This window comes from Hylobates moloch, unplaced genomic scaffold, assembly GCF_009828535.3.
Source record: "Hylobates moloch isolate HMO894 unplaced genomic scaffold, HMol_V3 SCAFFOLD_6, whole genome shotgun sequence".
Taxonomy (NCBI): Eukaryota; Metazoa; Chordata; class Mammalia; order Primates; family Hylobatidae; genus Hylobates; species Hylobates moloch.
In genome coordinates, this window is record NW_026652281.1 from 75019644 (window position 1) to 75046890 (window position 27247).

The 27247-nt window shown below is 46.4% G+C and overlaps 1 protein-coding gene across 2 annotated transcripts in view; it reads left to right on the plus strand.

The window, feature by feature from the left end:
- The first annotated feature begins 17779 nt into the window (after window positions 1-17779).
- The window catches only part of SCNN1B (sodium channel epithelial 1 subunit beta), an 85658-nt gene continuing 76190 nt past the window's right edge, over window positions 17780-27247 (plus strand). For both annotated transcript variants that reach the window (XM_032157112.2, XM_058440276.1), the window contains exon 1: window positions 17780-17915. The gene's annotated coding sequence lies outside the window, so the exon portion shown is untranslated. The remainder of the gene's footprint in view (window positions 17916-27247) is intronic.

The window sequence follows — 27247 nt, forward strand, 5'->3', positions numbered from 1 at the left end:
CTGCCAAGGAATGCAAGTTTGGCGTTGCCAGATCTGCTGACTTCTCAGGAGAAATAGAAAATCCTGATTTTCAAGTTCAATCTGCTACTTTTTAAATGTTGGCAAACAAATCAAATCCACATGAGCCTGGGGCATCTTGTTGGGCTGGAAAGCAAAGAAGCTTATCAAAGACTATGCAAGGTCATGGTCCCATCAGAAGGACACAGAGGTAGCCTGGCAGGGCTCCCACTTGCTCAGTTTGGACCATTTTTTAGTATCAAAATGAAAGAATGAATAATCCTGGAACAGAAAAACCACATTAGTGGAGAAACTGGTAACATTTAAATAAAGTCTAGAGTTTGGTTAATAGCAATGTATGAACACTGGTTTCTCACGTTTGTCAAAGGTACCACATGGTCATGTAAAACGTTAAGAAGTTAAGACTCTCACTCTGTCACCCAGGCTGGAATGCCATGGTGTGATCATTGCTCACTGCATCCTCAGTCTCCTGGGCTCAAGCTATCCTCTTGTCTCAGCCTCCCCAGTAGCTGGGACTACAGGTGTGCACCACCACACCCAGCTAATGTTTTATTTTTTGTAGATATAGGGTCTCCCTATGTTGTCCAGGCTGGTCTCAAACTCATGGCCTCAAGTGATCCTTCTGCCTCAGGCTCCCAAAGTGCTGAGATTACAGGCATGAACCAGTGCACCCAGCCTAAAAAAATTTGTTTAAAAAAATAATAAATAGGCCAGGCATGGTGGCTCATATGTGTAATCCTAGCACTTGGGCAGGCCAAAGCAGGAGACTCACTTGAGCCCAGGAGTTAGAGAACAGCCTGGCCAACATAGCAAGACTCTATCTGTACAGAAAATTTTTAATTAGCAAAAGTAAAAAAACAATAATAATAGTCTGAGCACAGTGGCTCATGCCTGTAATCCCAACACTTTGGGAGGCCAAGGCAGGCGGATCACTTGAGGTCAGGAGTTCGAGACCAGGCTGGGCAACATGGCGAAGCTCCATCTCTACTAAAAATATATGAATTAGCTAGGCGTGGTGGTGCATGCCTATAATCCCAGCTACTCAGGAGGGTGAGGAATGAGAATCGCTTGAACCCAGGAGGCAGAGGTTGCAGTGAGCCAAGATCGAGCCACTGCACTCCAGCCTGGGCAACAGAGTGAGACACTGTTTTAAAATAATAAATACCATTGAATGAAACACATTAAATCTATTTTTAAAGATCAATGAATTCATAATGATATTTTTAAAAGAGAAAGAGAAAACAAAAAGGAAGGAACTATTTGTCATCATTGGAGGCAGCTGTTGCATCAAGTCCTTGCTCCAAAAATAGTAGTGATAACAAGGAAAGAATTTATTCTGCCCTAGTAAGTGAGGGAAAGAAGCTCTTCTTTAAGGAAGAATGCCAGGTCACAAATGTCAAAGGAATGAGAGCATTAGAACTTTGCAACTCCGAACAAAATGATTGACTCAGACAATGATCATCAATGGATGTTGAAACTGCAAGGTGAAAGGTTCAAGGGAGGCTGGATATTTAACCTCCGCCTCCTGGGTTCCTGCGATTGACAAGCAGACAAGTCATCAGGCCATAGAGAACTTACTGGTTCTAAGAGAAGAAACGACTTCACAATGGAAGGATCAGGTTGTCACCACCTGAACCCATGAATCAATCTTAGCTTCACTAATGAGACAGCCTTTCATTTTGAGCTTTCTGGTGTGATGCAAGAGCATAATTATAACACCACCCAGGAAGAATTCCTGCCGATAATGTGTAGCCAAAATCTGATCAAACCATAGATTTAGCTTCTAGTTTATAGGAAATACAGGAGATAGAAGGACAAATTAAATACACCACAAGAAATCAATCAAACTCTAGAAGGTAGACCATTCTACCAGCAAGACAATGGTCCTAGTTGCTTCAACAACCCAATGACCTGGAAAAAGGAGGGAGAACGGGAAGGGAGGCTAGTCTAGATTTAGAAAGACTTAGGAGATGGAATCAAGCCAGGAGCCTGATTACAAGTGGCTCACACATGTAATCCCAGCACTTTGGGAGGCTGAGGCAGGCTGATTGCTTGAACCCAGGAGTTCAAGACCAGCCCTGGCAACACAGAAAGAGCCCATCTCTATTAAAAGTAAATTTTATTTAGTTTTGTTGTTGTTGTTGCTGTTTTTTTTTTTTTTTTTTTTTTTTGAGACAGTTTTGCTCTTGTCACCCAGGCTGGAGTACAATGGGTTGATCTCCACTCACTGCAACCTCCGCCTCCAGGGTTCAAGTGGTTCTCTTGCCTCAGCCTCCCAAGTAGCTGGGATTACAGGCGCCCACCACCACGCCCAGCTAATTTTTATATTTTTAGTAGTGATGGGGTTTTGCCATGTTAGCCAGGCTGATCTCGAACTCCTGACCTCAGGTGATCTGCCTGCCTCAGCCTCCCAAAATGCTGGGATTACAGGCATGAGCCACCGTGCCCTGCCAAAAATTAATTTTTTTAAAAAAGAGAGAGAGATGATAAAATGCGATTTGTGAACATTGACTGGGTCTCGGTTTAAACCAATGGTAAAAGACATTTCGAGGGCGACTGGGGAAATGCTAATATGAGGAATTACGTGTTAATAAAGATCCTGTAATCCCAGCACTTTGGGAGGCTGAGGTGGGGGGATCATTTGAGCCTAGGAGTTCAAGACCAGCCTGGGCAATACAGCAAATCCCTGTCACTACAAACAATAAAAAAAATACTACAAAAATTAGCCAGTCGTGATGGCATGCACCCGTAGTCCCAGGGGGTGGCCTACAGATCCACCTCCTAGAGAATGAGGAGGGAGGGTAACTTGAGCCCAGGGAGGTTGAGGCTGCCGTGAGCTATGATTATGCCACCACACTCCAGCCTGAATGACAGAGTGACACTCAGTCTAAAAATAGAAAAGATCTGCAGCTCATTTTGTTTTGTGACATGATGGTATTGTGACTAAGTAGCGTTTCCTTTTTTTTTTTTTTTAAGAGATGGGGTTTCGCTATGTTGCCCAGGCTGGTCTCCGAACTCCTGGGTCGAAGCAGTGACTCACACCTGTAATCCCAGCACTTTGGAAACTGAGGTAGGCTGATTGCTTGAGCCCAGGAGTTCAGGACTATCCTGGGCAACATGGTGAAACCCCATCTCTACAAAAAAAAAAAAAAAAATTAGCTGGGCATGGTGGTGTGTGCCTGTAGTCCCTGCTGCTTGGTGGGCTGAGGTGGAAGCATCGCTTGAGCCCTGGTTGAGGCTGCAGCGAACTGACATTGCGCCACTGCACTCCAGCCTGTGTGACAAAGTGAGACCCTGTCCAGACCCTGTCTCAAAAAACAAAAAAGTTGCAAAGTATTGATATTTTTTTCTTCTTTTATTAGCTAGGATATATTTATAAAAGAAAACTGCCCCCATATCAGTTATATGACTACCCTCAGATTCCATTTGTATACGACAGCCAGAATACATGCTTGATGCTCTCCTTTTAATTACAAATTTTCAAAATAATAAGTCAGTTCCCTAGTGTATTATCTGACTATTGCCACATAGCAAATTACCACACTTAGTGGCTTAAAACATTACTCATTTATTACGTGACAATTTCTGCCAGTCAGGAACCCCAGCAAGGCTTAGCTGTGAGCTCTGCTTCGTGGTCTCTCATGGGGCTGTGATCAAGGTGTCTGCCGGGGCCAGGCGCGGTGGCTCATACCTGTAAATCTCAGCACTTTGGGAGGTCAAGGTGGGAGGATTGCTTGAGCCCAGCAGTTCAAGACCAGCCTGAGCAACATGGCGAAACCCTGCCTCTACAAAAAATAATTGTAAAAAATGAGCCCGATGTGGTGGTACCCACCTGTGGTCCCAGCTACTCAGGAGGCTGAGGTAGGAGGATTGCTTGAGATGGGGAGGTCAAGGCTCCAGTGAGCTCTGATCACACCACTGCACTCTAGCCTGGGTGATAGAGTGAATGTCTGCCAGGACTTGGGTCTCGTTTAAAGGCTTGACTGGGGAAAGGTGGTTGTTAGCAGGATTCAGTTCCTCAAGAGTTGTTGGACTCAGGGCCTCAGTTCCTGTCTGGTTTTTGCCCAGAAGCCACTCTCGGTTTCTTGCCACATGACCCTCCCAGCATAGTAACTTGCTTCATCGAAGGCAGCAAGGGAGGGTGCTAGCAAGACAGCAGTGAGCAACTTACATAGCCTAATCACAGAAATGACATCCCATCACCCTTACCATCTTCGATGATTAGAAGCAAGCCACTAGATCAGCCTCCCCACACAGGGGTGTTGACACCAGCAGGCAGAATCACTGGGGGCACCTTAGAGCCTGCCGGCCACACCTAGCATCCTTTGAAGATGACTGAGGAGTGTCACTCTGTTTCTTTAATATGGCTTGAATCATAGAAGGATTATTCTGGCTGTGTGTGGAGAGTCGAAACCAGTGGAGGCTGCGTGTGGTAGCTCATGCCTGTAATCCCAGTGCTTTGGGAGGCTAAGACAGGAGGATTGCATGAGGCCAGGAGCCTGAGACCAGCCCGGGCAACATAGCAAGATCCCATCTCTACAAAATATTTTTAAAAATTAGCTGGGCATGGTGGTGTGTAGTCCTGGATACTCAGGAGGCTGAAGCCAGAGGATTGATTAAGCCCAGGAGTTTGAGGCTGCACTGAGCTATGGTCACATCACTGCACTCTAGCCTTAGTGACAGCTTGAGACCCTATCTCAAAGAAAAAAAAAGAAATCCCTCCCCAACCTCAAACATAGAGCCAGAGAGAAAGGATGGAATCAAATGGACCTGCTATAGGCATCCCCACAGCTTTATTGTTTACTACTCCAATATTTAACTTTTTTTTTTTTTTGAGACAGAGTCTCACTCTGTCACCTAGGCTGGAGTACAGTGGCATGATCTCGTCTCACTGCAACCTCTGCCTCCGGGGTTCAAGCGATTCTCCTGCCTCAGCCTCCTGAGTAGCTGGGATTACTGGCATGCACCACCCGCCTGGTTAATTTTTGTATTTTTAGTAGAGATGGGGTTTCACCATATTGGCCAGGATGGTCTCGAACTCCTGATCTCAAATGATCCACCCACCTCGGCCTCCCAAAGTGCTGGGATTACTGGCATGAGTCACTGCACCCGACCCAATATGTAACATTTCAATATGATCAAAACCTCACAAGTGAAGTAAAAAGGCAAGAAACAGGCTGGGGGAAAACAAGAGACAATGGATTTGACCTTTAGAACATGCACCCAGTAGAAATCTGCAAGTCTCCGTTTTTTCCCCTATAAAATGAGGATGATAGTCTCTGTCTCACTGGGCTATTGTGAGGATTAAGAGAGTTAGTAGATAGAAAATGTTTAAGACGATGGCTGGCACAGTTAAGTGCTACCTAAGTGTAAGCACTTGCCACTTGCTGCTGCTACTGTTATTGTTATTGAAATTATTATTAGCAACACTTACGTGATCAAATTCTAGGTTTTGTTTCTTTTGGAGTCAGGGTTTCGTTCTGTCACCAGGCTGGAGTGCAGTGGCGCCGATCATGGCTCACTGCAGCCTCAACCTCCTGGGCTCAAGTGATTCTCCCACCTCAGCCTCCCGAGTAGCTGGGACTACAGGTGTGCACCACCATGTCTAGCTACTTTTTCTGTTTGTTGTAGAGACCGGGTCTTGCTGTGTTGCCCATGCTGTTCTCAAACTCCTGGACTCAAGCAATCCTCTTGCCTTGACATTCCAAGTGCCGGGATTACAAGCATGAGCCATTGCACCCCTCCTAAACTCTAGCTTTTAAGGCCCCATAATTGTCGACTTCTTTAAGACTGTTTTTTTCTAAGCCCCTATATGTAACAAATTTAGTTTTAATTAAAAAAAAATAAGACTTTCTGGCTCATTTTCAGTTGTAAACCCACACTAGCTAGAAAGGTGTTCTCTTTTAGTAGACCAAACCTAGTGAAGGTCTCTTATTTTCCTTCCCAGCATGAACCAGTGATTTCAGGCCACTTAAGTGGCAATTAAAAGTTTCGAAAGTTTCGAAAGTGAATCTGACTCATTAAGCATACAATTGTCTGAAAGACTTGGTCATAAATTAAAGCAAGCCTCTCCTATTCTTTTTAAAGACGTAAGCACTGTTTAATAGGGTTTTTAATTTTTTAATTACCTAAGTGGTATCTGACCATACTCCTTAAAAAAAATTCATAAATCTAAGGATCAAATTCTTCTTTACCACATTTTTTTTTTTTTTTTTTTTTTTTGGCAGCATCTTGCTGTGTCGCCCAGGCTGGAGTGCAATGGTGTGATCTTGGCTCACTGCAACCTCCACCTCCCAGGTTCAAGCAATTTTCCTGCCTCAGCATCCCAAGCAGCTGGGACTACAGGTGCATGCCACCAAGCCTAGCTAATTTCTTGTATTTTTAGTAGAGACAGGGTTTCACCATGTTGGCCAGGCTGATCTCAAACTCCTGACCTCAAGTGATCCACCTGCCTCAACCTCCCGAAGTGCTGAGATTATAGGCATGAGCCACTGCCCCCAGCCCAGCAACATATTTATCCCCATTCCCTCCCTTTCTTTCCAGAATTTGATATGTATCCTACATCTTCGTATATATCCATATATATATATGTGTGTGTGTGTGAGAGTGTGTGTGTGTGTGTGTGTGTGTGTGTGTGTGTGTAGGTATACATACCCATTAAATATTTGGTTTGTATCCTTCTAAAACATTGTCTCTGCATTTATTTTATTTATTTTTGATTATATCTTTTTGAGACAGGGTCTCACTCTGCTGCCCAGGCTGGAGTGTAGTGGTGAGATTACGGCTCACTGCACCCATAACCTCCGAGGTTCGGGCGATCCTCTTGCCTCAGTCTCTCAAGTACCTGAGACCACAGGCACACACCACCACCACCCAGCTAATTTTCTTTTTTTTTTTTTTTTAGTAGAGACGGGGTTTCAAGCTGGTCTCGAAACTCCTGGACTCAAGCCATCCTCCCACATCAGCCTCCCAAAGTGCTGGGTTTACAGGCGTGAGCTACCACGCCCAATCTTTGTCTCTGTATTTACATAAATAAATATATATACCCATTTAAATGTATTCTATTGTTTTGCAAGGTTTTGTGTAAATACTGTAATGTTATATTGTAGCCGTTGTTCTGCAACTTGTTTTTTTCTCTCACACCCCACATCCAATTCCTCAGCAAATTACATCAACTCTTCCTGGGCACTGCATCCAGAATCTGGGCACCTCCACGGCTTTCACCCTGCCCCCTGCTCTGCCCTTGGCACCCTTAGTTCATCTTAGTTCATTCTCAGCAATCTCTTTTATTTTATTTTATTTATTTTTTATTTTTTATTTTATTTATTTATTTATTTTTTTTTTGAGACGGAGTCTTGCTCCGTCGCCCAGGCTGGAATGCAGTGGCACGATCTCGGCTCACTGCAAGCTCAGCCCCCTGGGTTCACGCCATTCTCCCGCCTCAGCCTCCTGAGTAGCTGGTACTACAGGTGCCCGCCACCACACCAGGCTAATTTTGTTTTTGTATTTTTAGTAGAGACGGGGTTTCACTGTGTTAGGATGGTCTTGATCTCCTGACCTCATGATCCGCCTGCCTCGGCCTCCTGAAGTGCTGGGATTACAGGAGTAAGCCACTGCGCTTGGCCAATCCCTTTTATTTTTTATTTCTTTGACACACGGTTTCACTCTGTTGTTCAGGCTGGAATGCAGAGGTGCAATCATAGTTCACTGCAGTGAATCTCCCCAGCTCAAGCAATCCTTCCATCTCTCAGCCTCCTAAGTAGCTGGGGCTACAGGCACACTCTACCACTCCTGACTAATTTATTTATTTTTTGTTGAGATGCGTTTTTGCCATGTTGCCCAGGCTGGTCTCAAACTCCTGGGCTCAAGTGATCCGCCCACCTCGGCCTCCCAAAGTGCTAAGATTATGGGCACGAGCCACTGTGCCTGGCCGGCAATTCTAATAAAGTGAGATTTATAATGTCTGGGCGCAGTGGCTCACGCCTGTAATCCTAGCACTTTGGGAGCCCGAGGTGGGTGGATCACTTGAGGTCAGGAGTTCGAGACTAGCCCAGCTAACATGGTGAAACCCCGTCTCTACTAAAAATACAAAAATTAGTGAGGCGTGGTGGTGGGCGCCTGTAATCCCAGCTGCTTGGGAGGCTGAAGCATGAGAATCACTTGAACCTGGGAGGTGAAGGTTGCAGCGAGCCGAGATTGCGCCACTGCACTCCTGCCTGGGCAATAGAGGGAGACTCATTCTCAAAAAAAAAAAAAAAAAAAAAAAAAAAAGTGAGATTTATAGTCTTTCAGTTAGATCTACCCAAAAGAATCGAAACCAGTGACTCAAACAGTGAACACCCATACTCATAGCAGCGTTATTCACAATCGCCAAAAAGTGGAAACAACCCAAATATCCATCAACAGATAAATGGACAAACAAAATGTGTGGTCTCTACACACAATGGAATATTATTTAGCGTTTTCAAAAGAAGAAAATTCTGACACATGCTACAACATGATGGACCCTGAAGAAATTATGCAAAGTGCAATCAGCCATATACAAAATAACAAAAACAAGTTTGATTCCACTTATACAAGGTCCCTAAGGTAGTCAAAATCATAGAGACAGGAAGTAGAACGGCTACCAGGGGCTGGGGAATTATTGTTGAATGGGTACAAAGTTTCAATTTGGAAAGAGGAAAAAGTTCTGGAGATGGATAGTGGTGATGGTTACACAACCATATAAATGTATTTAATGCCACTGAGATGTACATTTAAAAATGGTCAAATGGGCCAGGCACGGTGGCACATGCCTGTAATCCCAGCACTTTGGGAGGCCAAGGCGGGCAGATCACAAGGTTAGGAGATCGAGACCATCCTGGCTAACATGGTGAAACCCTGTCTCTACTAAAAAAATACAAAAAATTAGACAGGCGTGGTGGCGGGCACCTGTAGTCCCAGCTACTCGGGAGGCTGAGGCAGGAGAATGGCGTGAAACCGGGAGGTGGAGCTTGCAGTGAACCAAGATGGCGCCACTGCACTCCAGCCTGGGCAACAAAGTGAGACTCCGTCTCAAAAAAAAAAAAAAAAAAAGGTTAAATGGGCTGGGCGTGGTGGCTCATGCCTGTGATCCCAGCACTTTGGGAGGCTGAGACACAAGGATCACTTGAGTGCAGGAGTTTGAAATCAGCCGGGGCAACATAGGGAGACCCCTTCTCTACAAAAAAAAAAAAAAAAATTAGCCTGGCATGGTGGCATGCACATGTAGTCCCCAACTACTCAGGAGGCTGAGGCAGGAGGATCTCTTGAGCCTAGGAGGTGGTGGCTGCAGTGAGCCAAGATCTTGCCACTGTACTCTAGCCTGGGCAACAGAGTGAAATCCTGTCTTAAAAAAAGAAAAATGGTTAAATGGTAAATTTTATGTCATGCATCTATGTATATTTTGCCACAATAAAAAAAATACATAAAAAATTTCCCAGTCAGATTACATCACCCCAAACCTTCTCGAGGATCCCACCTCACTCTGATTCAAGACTAAAGTCCTGGCCAGATGTGGTGGCTCATGACTGTAATCCCAGCACTTTGGAAGGCCAAGGCTGATGGATCATTTGAGGCCAGGAGTTCAAGACCAGCCTGGCCAACATAACGAAACCCCATCTCTACTAAAAGACAGGGTATTTTTGTATTTTTAGGCGAGGTGGCATACAACCTGTGATCCCAGCTACTCGGGAGGTTCAAGACATACTTGAACCAGGGAGGTGAAGGTTGCAGTGAGCTGAGATTGTACCACTGCACTCCAGCCTGGGCAACAGAGTGAGACTCTGTCTCAAAAAAACAAACAAAGAGACCAAAGTCCCTACACTGGCCTATAAGACTCTCCCCCAAGCTTTGTTCCCATCCCCCCATTACCTCTCTGAATCCCCCTCTTAGTCTCTTCTCTTTGTTCACTTCCTATCTGGACACACTGGTCTCCTTGCTACTCCTCAAACACACCCAGCACACACCGTGGGGCCTTTGTCCTTGCTGTTCCCTCTGCCTGTACATTCTTCTCCCAGATATCTGCAGAGCCAACCTCCATACCTCCTTTAGGTCCTTGTTTGTGGGTCCCCTTCTCTGATCATCCTATTTAAAGCTCAACCTCAGCCAGGCACGGTGGCTCATGCCTGTTATCCCATCACTTTGGGAGGCCGAGGAGGGTGGATCACTTTAGGTCAGGAGCTCATAAACCAGCCTGACCAACATGGCGAAATCTCATCTCTACTAAAAATACAAAAATTACCCAGGCGTGGTGGTGCACGCCTGGAATCCCAGCTAATCGGGAGGCTGAGGCAGGAGAATCACTTGAACCTGGGAGGCAGAGGTGGCAGTTAGCCGAGATCACACTGCTGCACTCCAGCCTGGTGACAGAGCAAGACTCTCTCAAAATAAACAAATAAACAAAAAAACCCTCAACCTCCACTCATCTCCTCTGGCCTGCATTTGTTTTTCTGCATAGCCATTATTAGCATCTAGAAGTTCTTTATCTTGCTTGTGTTTTGTCTGTCTCCTCTCACTAGAATGCAAGCTCCACAAGGCGTAGGAGTTTTTGCCTTGCTGACCAGTGTATCTCTAGTGCCCAGAACACATAATCAGTGATCATTAATATTTGGCCTTACTTCATTTTTTTTTTGAGACCAGGTCTCACTCTGTTACCCAGGTTGGAGTGCAGTGGTGTGATCATAACTCACTGCAGCCTCCAACTCCTGGGCTCAAGCAATCCTCCCACCTCAGCTTCCCCAGTAGCTGGGACTGTAGGAGCTCGCCACCATGTCTAGTAAATTTATTTTTTGTAGAGGCGGGATCTTGCTGTGTTGCCCAGGCTGGTCTCAAACTTCTGGGCTCAGGCAATCCTCCCATACCAGCCTCCCAAGTAGCTGGGACTACAGGCACATGCCGCCATGCCTAGCTAAATTTTTTAATTTTTGTAGAGATAGGGAGTCTCACTTTGTTGCCTAGGCTGGTCTCTAACTCCTGGCCTCAAGCAATCCGCCCACCTCAACCTCATAAAGTGCTGAGATTATAGGCATAAGCCACTGCACCCAGCCCTGGCATTACTTCATTCTTTTTTATTACCTCAGAGAATTCAGCAGTTTGAAAATGACAGAATATATATTATCATTCATTTCACCCCTACACGTTTAGGAAGTTCTTAGCGTAGTACAGTGTTAGAGCCTTTTAAAGTCTCCAAGCCTCAACCTGAACTTTCTCAGGGTTTCCAGATGCAATTGAAAACCTCCAAGGCAAAATCACAGTTTGTTCCCAGATCCTCCTCTTCCCCAGGTCAAGGCCCTAGGAGCTGATTAAATTTTTAGTCTGAGCGAGCGGGAAGAGAAAAATGGAAAAGTATGTGCTCTGAGCTGCCAGGTGAGTCCTGAGCGTCAGGCTGGCTGCACCCTGTGTGATCTGGGGCTCTGTGGTTGGATTTCTGGGAACAATGTGAAAAAACTGCCAAGCTTGGTAGTGGCTGGAGGCTTTTGTGGCCAACTGGCCAGGCTGAGGGAGAAGTCAGGCTGAGGTGACTCAGACATACCAGGAGTAGAGGCCCCACACTCAGTTCCACCTGGGGCAGAAACAAGAGGCCCAGGCTGGGTATGGGACTCCGGGAGGTGGGGGCACCACGGGGATCCAGAGAACTGAGGCCATCCAAGCCAAGCATGAATAGAAGCCTCTTGTCTCACCAAGTCTCCTGACTGCTTATTTTCTAGAAAATCGGGAAATTGGCCTTTGTATGTTATTTTCTGATTTTTAAACATTGGTTTGAAAATCTAAAATGTACCAGGTTAACAAAAGCTGGATCTCTCTGGTCCCCTACCCACCCCACTCGAGGGCTGTCAGTTTGCAACTCTGCAGTTTAGCAAAACATTTCAGAACATAGACTTTGGTCTTGTTCTTTGGGCTTTGTGTCTGTTTGGGCAGGTTCCTTGACACCTCCAGGTCTGTGAAATGGGAACAAAAATTTAAAGGGCTGGGGAATATTGGAGACAGAAAGAGGGATAACAAAAAGGACATGGATCGTGTCAGCTGGCCTGTTTTGGTCACAGGCAGGGAAGCACCCGGAGCTTGCTGTGGCCTGGGGCAATGAGACTGAAGATCAGGGGACCGGCACAGTGCCTCACACCTGTAATCCCAGCCCTTTGGGAGGCCAAGGCAGGCAGATCACGGGATCAGGAGATTGAGACCATCCTGGCCAATATAGTGAAACCCTGTCTCTGCTAAAATACAAAAAATTAGCTGGGCGTGGTGAGGCACGCCTGTAGTCCCAGCAACTCAGGAGGCTGAGGCAGCGGAATCACTTTAACCCAGGAGGCAGAGGTTGCAGTGAGCCAAGGTCTCACCACTGCACTCCAGCCTGGCCACAGAGCAAGACTCCGTCTCAAAAAAAAAAAAAAAAAAAAAAGAGAGAGAGATTGAAGATCAGGGATCTGCCTTTGATCAATGGAATAAGGATTCCACCAACCCAGCCAGAGACCCAGTGCCTGGGGGCCTCCGGACCTGTAGGTGGCACTGCATCTCTGAGAGTTTCCTTAACCCTCTGTCTCAGGGGGCCGCACGTGCCTCAAGCCATGGCTTCCCTTTCAGGACTTAGGCAGGCAGTTGCCTATCTGAGCCTCACTCACTGTTGGACTTGACATTTATTTGTGCTTGTTGTTATTTACATTCTCAGTTTAGAGCCAGACATTCCAGTCTGTCAAGATTCTGCAAATGGATGTATTAGCTGTTCCTCCTCACTTCCTTCTTTTGCAATTTGGATACAATTTTCACCAGAATCAGCCAGGAGTCTTTTGGTTGCAAGCAACAGATACCCCAAGATGGCTTAGCAAAAAGGAAATTTATAGTCTTATGCATCTGAAATGTGCAGGAGGTAGGGCTAACTTCTGGTATGTTTTTGGTTGGGTCAAACAATGATAGCGGGACCTAGTTTCTCTTTGTCATCTTTCTGGGTGGAATCCATTATTATATAGCCTCTTCCAAAATATAGCTCCCCATCTGAACCACTCCCAAGCCAGCGAAACTCCCTGAGAGCTCAATGAAAGAGTCCTCGTATAGAGTTTCACCAACCATAGTAATCTGACTTGGGTCATGTCCCACATATGAACAAATTACTATCCCAAGAGTAATACAAAATGCTAATTAATAGGCCTGGGCCATATCCACCCTGAATGGGGTGGTAATGAATGAAGTCAACACCCCTAAGATCAAAATACAGACGAGGGGTGAAAAAGGAGTGGTGACCCCAGAGCTAAACCAAGTGCAGTTACCTGAAGTAGAATGAATGGATGTTTAGTGTCCCCAACTCTCCCACACTCCCAAAAAGAATATTCACCTTGTCTTCTACGCAAAGTATTGAGTTAGATGGTGGTTATAAAGTGTTAGATGGTGGTTATAAAATATGGCTTCAACATCTAACATCTCATGGATTTCTAGGGCTAGACTGGCTGATCTCATCTCCTAGAATTGCACTAACCCAAAGAAAGCAAAAGGACTGTCTTTCCACAATACTACAAAAATATTCAATAGAACATTTTTTGGGGGAGGGCCCTGAGAGACCTCCCAAACCAGTCATAAATCCTTTCAGACATGAATTCATCTGACTGTGCCATAATTTAACCCACGAATCTTCATCCATAAAAAGAGTTTTTTTAAATTTGACCAAATTAATGCAGGGCAGGTTCTTGGCTTCACTCAGGAAGGAATTCAAGAGCCAGCTAGCTGGTGGTGGAAGAAAACAGCCTTATTGAGGCGGCAGCAGTGTTAGGGCTCTGTCCCTGCTCCTGCAGAGCAAGGCTACTCCATGACGGCCAGAGCAGCCTAGCAGTCATATTTATACCCACTTTTAATGACATGCTAATTAAGGGGGCAGGTTATTCAGAGATAGCTAGAAAATGGGCGGTAACTTCCAGGAGTTGCCATGACAATGGTAAACTGTAATGGCACTGATGGCCATGTTTTATGGAGAGGTGCTGTTGGTGCCTCTTCCGTGTTTGGCCAGTATTCAAACTTTTCCAGAGTCAAGTTTTGCCTACTTCCTACCTCAAAACGATCCACAGTTCTAAACAGCTGGCTAAAGTCCATGTGGACGCTGTCTAATGGTGTCAGACTATAAACCCTAACAAAAAGGAGAAAGAAGTTGGTTTTCTCCTCAGGAGGCCAAGTTAACTACAGAACACAACACTCTGTTCATAGTTGCTTAAACGTTCATGCCTTAAAACTTGCCAGCCTAACATCAACCAGTCTGGAGTTCCCAGACATCCCAAAACTCCAACTCTCCAACAATGGAAATCATGACACAGAATGAAGATGTCAGTTGTATAAAGCTGGTCACAACAGCACAGTTCCACAGGGGACTCATTCTAAAAATGTCCAACAGGGCCCCAAAAGAAAACCTTCAAAAATAACATATTGGGTTGAACCATATGAAATTGCTATTTTCTTTTTTTTTTCTTTTTTCTTTTTTTTTTTTTTTTTTTTTTGAGATGGAGTCTCACTCTGTCACCCAGGCTGGAGTGCAGTGGCACAATCTTGGCTCACTGCAACCTCTGCCTCCTGGGTTCAAGTGATTCTCCCACCTCAGCCTCTTGAGAAGCTGGGACTACAGGTGCGCACCACCATGCCTGGCTAATTTTTTGTATTTTAGTAGAGATGGGGCTTCACCATGTTGCCCAGGCTGGTCTTGAACTCCTGAGTGCAGGCAATCCGCCCACCTTGTCCTCCCAAAGTGCTAAGATTACAGGCATTAGCCACCCTGCCCAGCCGAAATTGCTATTTTCATAGGTCAATAATAGTCAAATATCAACAATTTTATATGGTCACAACCAAATACACCTGGGAAGCATTGGTTTTCAAAGTGAGGTCCACAGACCCCTGGGAGGTCCCAGAGATCCTTTCAGGAGGAACTGTGAGGTCAAAATCACTTTCATAATAATCCTAAGATAATATTTGCCTTTTTCACCTGTGGACATTTTCCCTGACAGTGCAAAAGCAATGGTAGGTCATCACTGGTCATTACAGAAATGCAAATCAAAACCACAATGAGATACTATCTCACACCAGTTAGAATGGTGATCATTAAAAAGTCAGGAAACAACAGATGCTGGAGAAGATGTGGAGAAATAGGAACGCTTTTACACTGGTGGTTGGAGTGTAAATTAGTTCAACCATTGTGGAAGACAGTGTGGTGATTCCTCAAGGTTCTAGAACCAGAAATACCATTTGACTCAGCAGTCCCATTACTGGGTATATACCCAAAGGATTATAAATCATGCTGCTATAAAGACACATGCACATGTGTGTTTATTGTGGCACTATTCACAATAGCAAAGACTTAGAACCAACCCAAATGCCCGCCAATGATAGACTGGATAAAGAAAATGTGGCACATATACACCATGAAATACTATGCAGCCATAAAAAAGGATGAGTCCATGTCCTTTGCAGGGACATGGATGAAGCTGGAAACCATCATTCTCAGCAAACTAACACAGGAACAGAAAACCAAACACCACAGGTTCTCACTCGTAAGTGGGAGTTGAACAATAAGAACACATGGACACAGGGAGGGGAACATCACACACTGAGCCTGTCGGGGGGGTGGAGGGCTAGGGAAGGGAGAGCATTAGGAGAAATACCTAATGTAGATGATGGGTTGATGGGTGCAGCAAACCACCATGGCTCATGTATACCTGTGTAACAAACCTGCACGTTCTGCACATGTATCCCAGAACTTAAAGTATAAAAAAAAAAAAAAAAAGACTCAAAAAAAAAAAAGCAATGGTGGGTCAAGTTATATGAAGCTGAATTTACTTCATTCACTTCAACTAAAACAACAGATTGCAGCCGACTGAATACGAGAATCCAGCTATCTCTTATTAAGCCAAGCATTAAAGAGATTTGCGAAAATGCTAAACAGTGCCCTTCCCACTGACTTTTTTTTTTTTTAAATATTTTTCAGCCAGGCATGATGGCTCACACCTGTTATCTCAGCTCTTTGGAAGGCTGAAGTGGGAAGATTGCTTGAGGCCAGGTATTTGAGACTCGCCTGGGTAACATAGCAAGACTCTGTCTCCAGAAAAAAAAAACTTTTTTTAATTAGCCAGAAGCAGTGGCATGCATCTTGTAGTCCCAATTAAGGCAGGAAGATGGCTTGAGCCCAAGAGTTTGAGGCTGCAGGGGGCTATAATCACACCACTGCGCTCTAGCCTGGGCAACAAATCGAGACCCTGTCTCCCTTTACCAAAAAAAGAAAAAATCATAAAAAGCCTTTTATTTATGTCAACAAGTAGTGGGTTTATTAGCTACGGTGTAATGCATTAATAAATATTTTTAGGTATCAGTTTTAATTTCTCATAAGGAAAGTATCATTATATAAACAAAATAACATATATGTGTTAAAAACACACATGTGTATGTGTGTGTGTGTGTGTGTGTGTATCCCACATAAACAAAAAGTCTCAGGTATTCTATAATTTTTAAAAGTACAGAAAATTCCTGGCTGGGCATAGTGGCTCACGCCTGTAATCCCAACACTTTGGGAGCCCGAGGCAGGTGGATCACTTGAATCCAGGAGTTCCAGACCAGCCTGGCCAACATGAAGAAACTCCAACTCTACAAAAAATACAAAGAAATTAGCCGGGCGTGGTGGCGCATGCCTGTAATCCCAGCTACTAGGGAGGCTGAGGCAGGAGAATCGCTTGATTCTGGGAGGCAGAGGTTGCAGTGAGCTGAGATCACACCACTGCACTCCAACCTGGGCAACAGAGTGAGACTCTGTCAAAAAAAAAAAAAAAGAAAGAAAGAAAGAAGAAGAAAGAGAGGGAGGGAGGGGGAGAGAGAGAGAGAGAAAGAAAGAAAGAAAGAAAGAAAGAAAGAAAGAAAGAAAGAAAGAAAGAAAGAAAGAAAGAAAGAAAAATACAAAAGATTCCTAAGACCAAAAATTTTGAGAATGACTGCATTAGGCCAATCTATGGAGAAATATACAGGCAACGAAGTGTTAAGGATATTGGCAAGAAAGTGGCTGAAATGGTAGTCCTGAAGCCTTGACTTCATGAGAAGAGAAAAGAAAAGGAAGGGAACATTCGAGGAAATGCACAAGGCCCGCCAGTGCCCTGAGGCTAGAGCACAGGTCTAGCGGGCACTCTAGAGGGGGCCAGAGGTCTCAACCTCGGGGTGGGCTGTTTGAATTTCCAATACAAAGATCGGACCTATCGGGGATGATTGAGATCTGGGAGGTCTCCACCTTGGTAGAGGTGAAAGAGGCGGAGGGAAGAACGTTCCTGGAAAAAGCGGTTGCATATGTCCCCGTAAAATCACCAACTTGCCCAGAGCACACTGTGTCTGCAGGGGTGTGGACGTGATGGGGGCGCGCCTGTACAGGCGAGCGCGATGCTTCGCCGAGGTGAACGAGACAAGTACACTCGTGGGGTGGGATGGAGTGTTCATATATGTGGCATGTGATGTATACTGAGGGGACGTGGGGGACACTCGGATGAAGGGTCTGTGGACATATTCGTGGCGCATGTGGGTATTGCTGGTGTCCCGAGGGGCCGAGGGAGAATGCGGAGCGTGTGCGTGCGGGGGGCGTCCAGTGTCCCTGCACCTGGCGTGTGGGGGCTGGAGCTTATTGGGAGGCGAGGGAAGTGGCCAGGGGAGCCGGGACCGTGCGTGTGGCCAGGCCGGTAGCGCCCAGTAAGCTCCACCCGCGGGCGCTCCCCGTGCTTCCCCGCCCCTGAGCCTGCTCCCTCCCAGTCGGTCTAGCCGCGATCGCCGGGTGTCCCAGTGTCACCACCACTCGGCCGCCGCCGCCAGCTTGGCGCGCCCTGCCGCCTCCGCCACCGCCGACAGCGCGCATCCTCCGTGTCCCCGCTCCTCCGCCCGAGCAGGTATGACGGCGACCCCTGGCTCGCGCCCGGTCTCCCGCGAGCTGCCCGGAGTCCCTGCGCGCCGCGCCTTCTCCTGCCCAACCCCGGCCCGCGCGCTCCTGTCCCGGCCTCAGTTTCCCACGGGAGGGCGCTTGGGTGCCTGTCTGAGGCGCCCGGGACCCGGCCTGGGGACTGAACCGGTTGGGGGCGGAGGGGAGAGCTGGAGGCTGGGAAAAGCCCCCTGGGTGCGGAAGGCGGGACCAGACGAGGGTCTCCGGAGTGTCTGGGACCTCAGAGACGGCGGCAAAGTCCTGGCACGGACTGGGCGGGGAGAGAGTTTGTTCAAGAGGTGACAACAATGAAACTCGAGAGCGCTTTCTATGTGCTGGGCACAGTGCAGCAGAGAGCCTTGCTCAAACCACCTAACTTCGCTCACAGGGCATCCCTGTGGGGTGGTTCTCTTGCTGTCCCCATTTTGCAGAGGTGCAAACTGAGAGTCAGAGGGTGGGGAAGCTTCCCTAGGTCCCAGGAACAAGTTGCTGAGCTCAGATTTGAACCCAGGCAGTCCGACCCTGGAGCCTACCTCGTGGGCTGTCAGTGGCGTCCGGGGAACGTGGGTTTCATTTGGGGTGATGCGGTGGAGAAGGCCAGATCCGATCGCCCTGCAGTTGTCGGCGCTGAGGATTCTGAAGTGCTAAGTTGATGTCTAGACAATGTCATGTGACTTAGGTGTGCTGTGGAGGGAAAGGGTCTGGGATATAGTACAGGGACATTCTCACTCTAGCGTTGGAGGGGGAAAATGAGGCACAGAGTTTAGGGAGGAAGCAGCAGAGAGCTCCAGTCCACAAAAGGCACATCTTCCCACTCAACTCCACCAGGGAGTGGGGGCAGAACAACCAAGACTGGCTTTGGTCCCTGGCAGCCCAGCTCTCACAAAGCCAGGTGGATGGGTCTGAAAGCTCCCAGAGACCTGAGCATCCCTGTCTCAGATCCCAGCATCCGTGAGTGACCCAACCTGCCTACCCATTGAACTGTGTAATTCCATGCAGAACACAGGGATCCATTCTTCTTCCTCTGTAATCTTGCACCCCTGCCCTCCCAGCTCCCCAAAGGTAACCACCTTTAATTTGGAGCGTTTCCTTCTAGACCCTTTCCCCCACCTACACAGTCATACATACAGAGTCATAGAAAATATGTAAAATACTTAGTAATGTAGTAATGTTGTAGGTGGATATTCAATAGAAATGATACAACCCTTGGGAGGCGGCTGAGGAGGGCGGATCAATTGAGGTCAGGAGTTTGAGACCAGCCCAACCTACATGGTGAAACCCCATCTCTACAAAAAAAAAAAAAAAAAATTAGCCGGGCATGGTGGCATGTGCCTGTAATCCCAGCTACTCAGGAGGCTGACGCAGGTGGATCGCTTGAACCTGGGAGGTGGAGGTTGCAGTGAGCTGAGATGGCACCATTGCACTCTAGCCTGAGTGAAAGAGCAAGACTCTGTTTCAAAAAAATAGAACTAGAAGTAGAAATGGTACAACCCGCCTATGTCATTCTGCAACTTGAGCCCTCTCATCTCCAGTTATCCATGCTGCTGCATATAAACCCAGCTTATTTATTTAAATTGCTGCATGGATTCCCACCATGGGTAATGTCTACCGATGGGAATTTAGGTGACAAAAATTTTCAGGTTGGTTTTTATTTCAGCGTCTTCTATAAATTGTTATCTCTGGGTTAAGTTCAATTTCATGTTCTTTATCCTAAACTAACTTCACAGGATCTGAATTTAGGGGATGAGGTCCTCTCTTTTCCACTGCTCACATACAGACCCATGCATGCACGCACACACACACATACACACACATGCACACATATGTGTACATATGCATGTTCATGCACAAGCACACACGGACACACATACATGAGACATACACACAAGCATGTGTACATGCATGCATACACATACACAGGTGTGTGCACACACCTCTATTCTGTCTATGGCCAAGGACAAACACCACACTTTCTCTAGCTGCAGTCTCTGCTGGTCCCTAAGGCTGGGACTCAGCCAGGCCACTAGTTCTGCCTGGCCATGCCCCAATGGGCAGAGGTTCCATCAGGGCCAGCTCCAGGGATTCTCTGTAGATGCCCTCCAAAGCCAAACTCACCCTCCAATAGCAGACAGAAGGAGTTGAGAACCACAGACTGGCAGATTGGACTGTCCAGGGTCCTGTTTGTGGACCACAAACTGTAGGTCCAGGCTGTGGCATTAAGAGAATGTGTTTGCTGTAGACTGACAGGACCCTTAAAAGTTTGGTGGAACCCATGATCTGGGTTGATGAAAAGCTAGAATCAGAAACACTACATTATAATCCCACCTTCACCCCTTCCTAGTTCAGGCAATTCCCTTCCCCTCCCTGAGCCATAGTTTTCACATCTGTAAAATGGGCATGATAATAATGGCACCCTCCCCAAACTGTTAGGTGGATTAGTGGGGTGATATAAACAAAACGCTTAGGGACTCATCAGCATCCGTAAGCAGGAAGTCTTTTCCTGAACAGGGGAGACCTGGAGATGGCCCTGGGGCGGTGGAGGGGCACAGGGGTGATGCCTAGAGCCACTGTTTGTGACTTCATCCACACCCCCAAGTACAGACCAGAGGGTCCTTTGCACTGAGTCCTGAGCCAAAGAAGAGATTTCTGCTTGTTGAGAGCCAAGCCCAGCTTACTGTGGAGTCCAGAAGTGTCATGTTACTTACAAAAGGCCTAAGGTGTGCCTGGTCCTGGGTTAAGACACAGAAACGAAGTGAGCTGAGGTGCTCCCCTTTGGAATACAGGAGACAGCAAAAGTCACAAAGAAGGCCTGTGGACTTTTAAATTTTTAGATTATTCCCAAGATTTTAAAAATCAGTTCATATAAGACTGGATTTTAGATTATTCCCAAGATTTTAAAAATCAGTTCATATTTCTGGATCCTCTTGAGATATCAGTAAAGCTGGCAATGGCCAGGCATGGTGGCTCACACCTATAATCCCAGCACTTTGGGAGACCAAGGAGGGTGGGTTGTTTGAGTTTAGGAGATTGAGACCAGCGAGTTGCTTGAGCTTAGGAGATCAATATCAGCCTGAGCAACATGGCAAAAACCCGTCTCTACCAAATATATATATATATATATATATATAGAGAGAGAGAGAGAGAGAGAGAGAGATAAAACCTGGGTGTGGTGGCATGTACCTACAGTCCCAGCTACAGGGGAAGCTGAGGTGAGAGGCTCCCCTGAGCCCAGGAGGTTGAGACTACAGTGAGCTGTGATCACACAGTTGTACTCCAGCTTGGGCAACAGAGTGAGACCCTGCCTCAAAAAAGGAAAAGAAAGAAAGAAAAGAAAAGCTGGCAACTCCGGGCCAGACATTCAGCTGCCCCCTTACATGGAGCAGGCACCCTGCAGGGCATGACAGTCCCTACCTGGCCCACTCCTCATTCATAAAGAGCAGCTAATATAAAAGGTAACACCACAGACTCCACAGCCAATCTCTATCTCCCAGCAATGCAGTAGATTAATTACAAGTTTCAGGCCAGGTGCAGTGGCTCACACCTGTAATCCCAACACTTTGGGAGGCTGAGGTGGGTGGATCACCTGAGTTCAGGAGTTCAAGACCAGCCTGGCCAGTGTGGTGAAACTCCATCTCTACTAAAAATACAGAAATTAGCTGGGCATGGTGGTGGGTGCCTGTAGTCCCAGCTACTTGGGAAGTTGAGGTGGGAGAATCCTGTAGTCCCAGCTACTTGGGAAGTTGAGGTGGGAGAATCGCTTGAACCCAGAAGGCGGAGATTGCGATGAGCCGAGATTGCATCATTGCACTCCAGCCTGGGAGACAAGAGCGAAACTCTGTCAAAAAAAAAAAAAAAAAAAAAAAGAAACCTATGTTTCAGGCAAATTGTTTAGCATTTTTGTGACTCCATTTCCTTATGTGTAAAACAGGCATAATAAATAGCACTTGCCTCAAACAGTTATGTTGGGCATTAAATGAGTCAACACACATGAACCCCTTAGCACAGTGCCTGACTCAAGTAAACACTGTCTAACCATTGCTGATGCTGATGCTGTTAATGGTGGTGTTACCTGCCTGCCTGGCCCCTGTAACAGTGGATTTATACTCCAATTATACTCCTTATAAAGTGTGGTAGGAACATAGGTAAGGGAGGGAGGAAGGAAGGAAAGTAACTCTTTGAGCCCCTTCTTCAAGTAAGATGCTGCAATACCTTTTCTGGCCAAGGACAAGAAGGGAACACTTAAAGGAAAGGTTCAAAGAGAAGGGCTTTTTAAGGTGGGTCTTAAAGGATGAATAGGAGTTCTTCTGGAGCAGCAGAGTGAGAAAAGCATTCCACACAGAGAAACAGCCTTTACAAAAGCCTAGAGGCATGACCAAAGGAAGTATGTTTAAGAAGTGATGTAGTCTGTTGTCACTTTGTAGTAGGGTGAGTAGGAGGAAAGATAGGAAGATGTTTCTGGAGAGTGAGAAAAGGAACTTGAGGCCGTGATGGGGCATGAGACAGGAATAGGGATGAGCATTTCTTGAGTAACTACTGTGTGCAGGTTCTCTTGTAATCATCACCCCTGTAGTCATCATAATGCCATGGGAGTCACGTTTCGTGATCTCTGTTCTACAGATGAGTTAGACTGAGGCCCAAGAAGAGTAAACCACTTGCCCAAAATCTTGCAGTGGGTCAGTGGTACAGCTGGAGTTGGACACCAAATCTGTCTGATTCAAAGCCCCTGAGCCCTTGCTGAGCCTCAGTTTTCTCACCGTAAAGTGGAACTAGTACTAAAAAAACCCACTCCACAGGTGTACTGGGAGGGTTCGATGACAGAGTGAATGCATTGCACAGTTCCTAGCATAGAATCCAGCACACAGCAATTGCTGCCGTTATTTTGACTGGCATGAAGCCTGTGCTCCTTTTTTTTTTTTTTTTTTTTTTTTGGCGGTTGTGAGGTGGTGAGGGGAACGGGGTCTCATTCTTGTCACTCAGGCTGGAGTGCAATGGTGTGATCTCGGCTCACTGCAACCTCCACTTCCCGGGTTCAAGCAATGCTCCTGCCTCAGCCTCTCAAGTAGCTGGGATTACAGGAGTCCGCCACCATGCCCAGCTAATTTTTGTATTTTTAGTAAAGACGAGGTTTCACCATGTTGGCCAAGCTGGTCTCGAACTCCTGACCTCGGGTGATCCGCCCACCTCGGCCTCCCAAAATGCTGGGATTACAGGCGTGAGCCGCCGCGCCTGGCCGCCTGTGCTCCTTTAGGCCCCTTGACCTAACTCACATGGTGGACCAGCCTCAGATGGGGTAACCCAGGGAGTGAATGACCTAAACCAGTGGGTCTTAAAGTGTAGTCCCCCCACCAGCAGCATAATCATCACCTGAGCTTGTTGGAAATGCCAGGTACAGTGGCTATTGCCTATAATCCCAACTGCTCGCAAGGCTGAGGCAGGAGGACCACTTGGGCCCAGGAGTTTGAGACCAGCCCAAGCAACATAGCAAGACTCTACAAAAAAGTCAAAAATTAGCCGGGTATAGTGGCACATGCCAGTAGTCCCAGCTACTTGGGAGGCTGACATGAGAGGATTGCTTGTGCCCAGAACACTGAGGCTGCAATGAGCTTTGATCACCTGATTGCATCCCAGCCTGGGCAACAGAGAGAGAACTTTTCTCAAAAAATAATGAATTCATTGAAAAGATAGGAAGAAATGACAGATTCTCAGTCAGGTGTGGTGGCGCATGCCTGTAGTCCCAGCTACTCACAAGGCTGAAGTGGAAGGATTGCTTGAGCCCAGGAGTTTGAAGCTGCAGTGAGCTATGATCATCAGGCTACACTCCAGCCTGGGTGACAGAGCAAGACTCTGTCTCTAAAAAAGTAAAAAGAATGAAAAACATGCAGAGTACGAGCCGGGTGCAGTGGCTCCCACCTGGAATCCTAGCACTCAAGGAAGCTGAGGTGAGAGGATCAGTTGAGGCCAGGAGTTCAAGACTAGACTGAACAACATAGCAAGACTCCATCTCTGTACAAAATTTAAAAATTATCCAGGCATGGTGGTGCATACCTGTAGTCCTAGCTACTCTGGAGGCTGAGGCAGAAGGGTTGCTTGAGCTCAGGGGTTTGAGGCTGCAGTGATCCATGATCATGCCATTGTACTCCAGCCGAGGTGACAGAATAAGGCCCTGTCTCTAAAAAACAGAAACGCAGATTCTCACACCCATCCCAGACTTCCCACATCAGAGACTCTCAGAATGAGCCTCGCAATCTGTATTTTATTTTATTTTATTTTATTTTATTTTATTTCATCTTATCTTATTTGTTTATTTATTTTGAGACAGAGTCTGACTGTCACCCAGGCTGGAGTGCAGTGGCACAAACTTGGCTCACTGCAACCTCCACCTCTGGGGTTCAAGCAATTCTCCTGCCTCAGCATCCCAAGTAGCTGGGATTACAGGTGCCTGCCCCCACACCCACCTAATTCTTGTATTTTTTGTAGAGATGGGGTTTCACCATGTTGGCCAGGTGGCTGCCTGGGCCTCCCAAAGTGCTGGGATTACAGGTGTCAATCACCATGCCTGGCCACAATCTGTATTTTAATAAGCTCTCTTAGTGATTCTGATGGACAGCCAAGTGTGAGAATCACTGGCCTAGCACAAAACTTCAAATGAGATCTCCTCCAGCCACCTGTGTCTGACTTGCACTAGAAGGGAGGGTGGATGGTGCAGAGTTCTGTCCTCAGCAAAGACATAATCTGGAGGGTATATCATAAGATAAAGGCATGTCCCTCTCGGTCCTGGAGCTTGGAAGAAGCCATTTTTTTTTTTTTTTTTCAGATAGAAAAGTTGCTAAGGGAGCTGGTGGATTTCCTAGAACTATTATTCTTCCAAATTTGCTCACCATCCTATACTTACAGCTTCCAGTCTGCCCCACTTGAGGGCCTGGGGCAAACTTGACTTTTAGAGGAGCTGCTTTCTAGTGAGGACTGCCCCTGACAGCTGAAGACCTGCTCCCACCACACTATAACTGTATTAGTTAGGGTTCTCTAGAGGGACAGAACTCATAGGATGGATGGATAGATAGATAAATAGATAGATAGATAGATGATAGATAGATAGATGATAGAGATAGATAGATAGATAGATAGATAGATAGATAGATAGATAGATAGATAGATAGATAGATAGATAGATAGATAGATAGATAGATAGATAGATAGATAGACAGACAGATAGATAGATAGATGATAGATAGATAGATAGATGATAGATAGATGATAGATAGATAGATAGATAGATAGATAGATAGATAGATAGATAGACAGATAGATTGATAGACAGATAGATAGCTAAAGGGGAGTTTATTAAGTATTAACTCACATGATCACAAGGTCCCACAATAGGCTGTCTGCAAGCTGAGGAGCAAGGAAGCCAGTCCAAGTCCCAAAACAGAAGAACTTGGAGTCCGATGTTTGAGAGCAGGAAGGGTCCAGCATGGGAGAAAGATGTAGCCTAGGAGGCTAGGCCCGTCTAGGCTTTTCACATTTTTCTACCTGCTTTATATTCTAGCTGCGTTGGCAGCTGATTAGCTGGTGCCCACTCAGATTAAGAGTGGGTCTGCCTTTCCCAGTCCACTGACTCAAATGTTAATCTCCTTTGGCAACACCCTCACAGACACACCCAGGATCAATACTTTGCATCCTTCAATCCAATCAAGTTGACACCCAGTATTAACCATCACAGCCACCTTATGAAGAGCCTGTTTTTAGAGGCTCCTCTGTGCCTGTGGGCCTTCTCTCTTGGCCCCCGTGAGAGCATGTGTCAAGGCACAAGTCCTAGGCAGTAGGGAATGGTCTCAACTCTACAAGAGGACTATTAAGGAGGCCCCAGGTCAAGCTCAGGTTGGGGACAGTCATATCCTGCAGATGACTTCAAATCAAGAAGCACGCCCCTCCACACATCCTCTTTGAAGCACTAATTAAGAGTCAGAAGGACAGGGCGTGGTGGCTCACATATGTAATTACAGCACTCAGGGAGGCTGAGGCGAGAGGATTGCTTGAGGCCAGGAGCTTGAGACCAGCCTGGGCAGCATAGTGAGACCCTGTCTCTATTTTAAAAATAAAAATAATAAAAGGCCTTCAAGATTGCTGGGTCTGACTACATAAAAATATGTTCTGCATGACCAAAAAAAAAAAAAAAAACCCACATAAACTCAGGCATTCCAAACTAGTTAAAATATTTGCCACTGTTATGACCAAGAATTATTTTATGGATAGGGTTCTTGCAGGCTGAGCACAGTGACTCATGCCTGTAATCCCAGCACTTTGGAAGGCCAAGGTGGGAGGATTGCTTGCTTGAGGCCAGGAGTTTGAGACCAGCCTGGGCAATATAGTGAGACCGCATCTCTATAAAAAAGAATGACTAGCCAGGGATAATGGCACAAGTCCCAGCTACTTGGGAGGCTGAGGCAGGAAGAAGGCTTGTGCCCAGGAGTTGGAGGCTGCAGCAAGCTATGATTGCACCACTGCACACCAACTTGGGCAACAGAGCGAGATTCTGTCTCGGGAGAAATAGAAATGTGTTCTTGCAAATCAAAGACTAAATACCCCATCCAAAAAGTTAAAGAGCAACGGCTATAATTTGGTTGATCACAAGAAAAGAAGTATACATTGAATTCACACAGATAAGAAGATTCTCAACTGCACTCCAAAAGAAAAAAAAACCACAATGATTGTTTTCCACCCGTCAGGTTGTCGAATAACACTCAGTGTTGATGAAGATGCGGGAAAACCAGGACTCTCAAATTCAGCTGGTGAGGGTACAAATTGGTGCAAGTTCTTGGCCTAACTCACACCATGGCCTGGCCTCAGATGAGGGAGCCCAGGGAGTGAATGGCCTAGGCCAGCGGTCAGGGTGCAAATTGGTGCAAGCTCTTGGCCTAACTCTGAGGGCGGTTCAGCAAACATGTCAACACTGAAGATGCACATACCCTATGAATCTGCCATTTCACCTGCAGGAATTGACCCAGTGGTCATCTCTGCATTGGGCACAACGTGTTAGAACAAGGATATTCAGCACTGTGAGAACAAGCAATTGGAACTATTTAAAATGTCCATCAGAAAGGAACTAAGTACTGTAGGTGTTGGAACAGCTACATAAAAGGCTGGGAGGCAGCCATTAAAAAGAAAACAGTAGCTCTCTATAAAGTGATGCGAGGCCAGGCCCGGTGGCTCATACCTGTAATCCCAGCACTTTGGGAGGCCCAGACGGGTGGATCACCTGAGGTCGGGAGTTAGAGACTAGCCTGACCAACATAGTGAAACCCC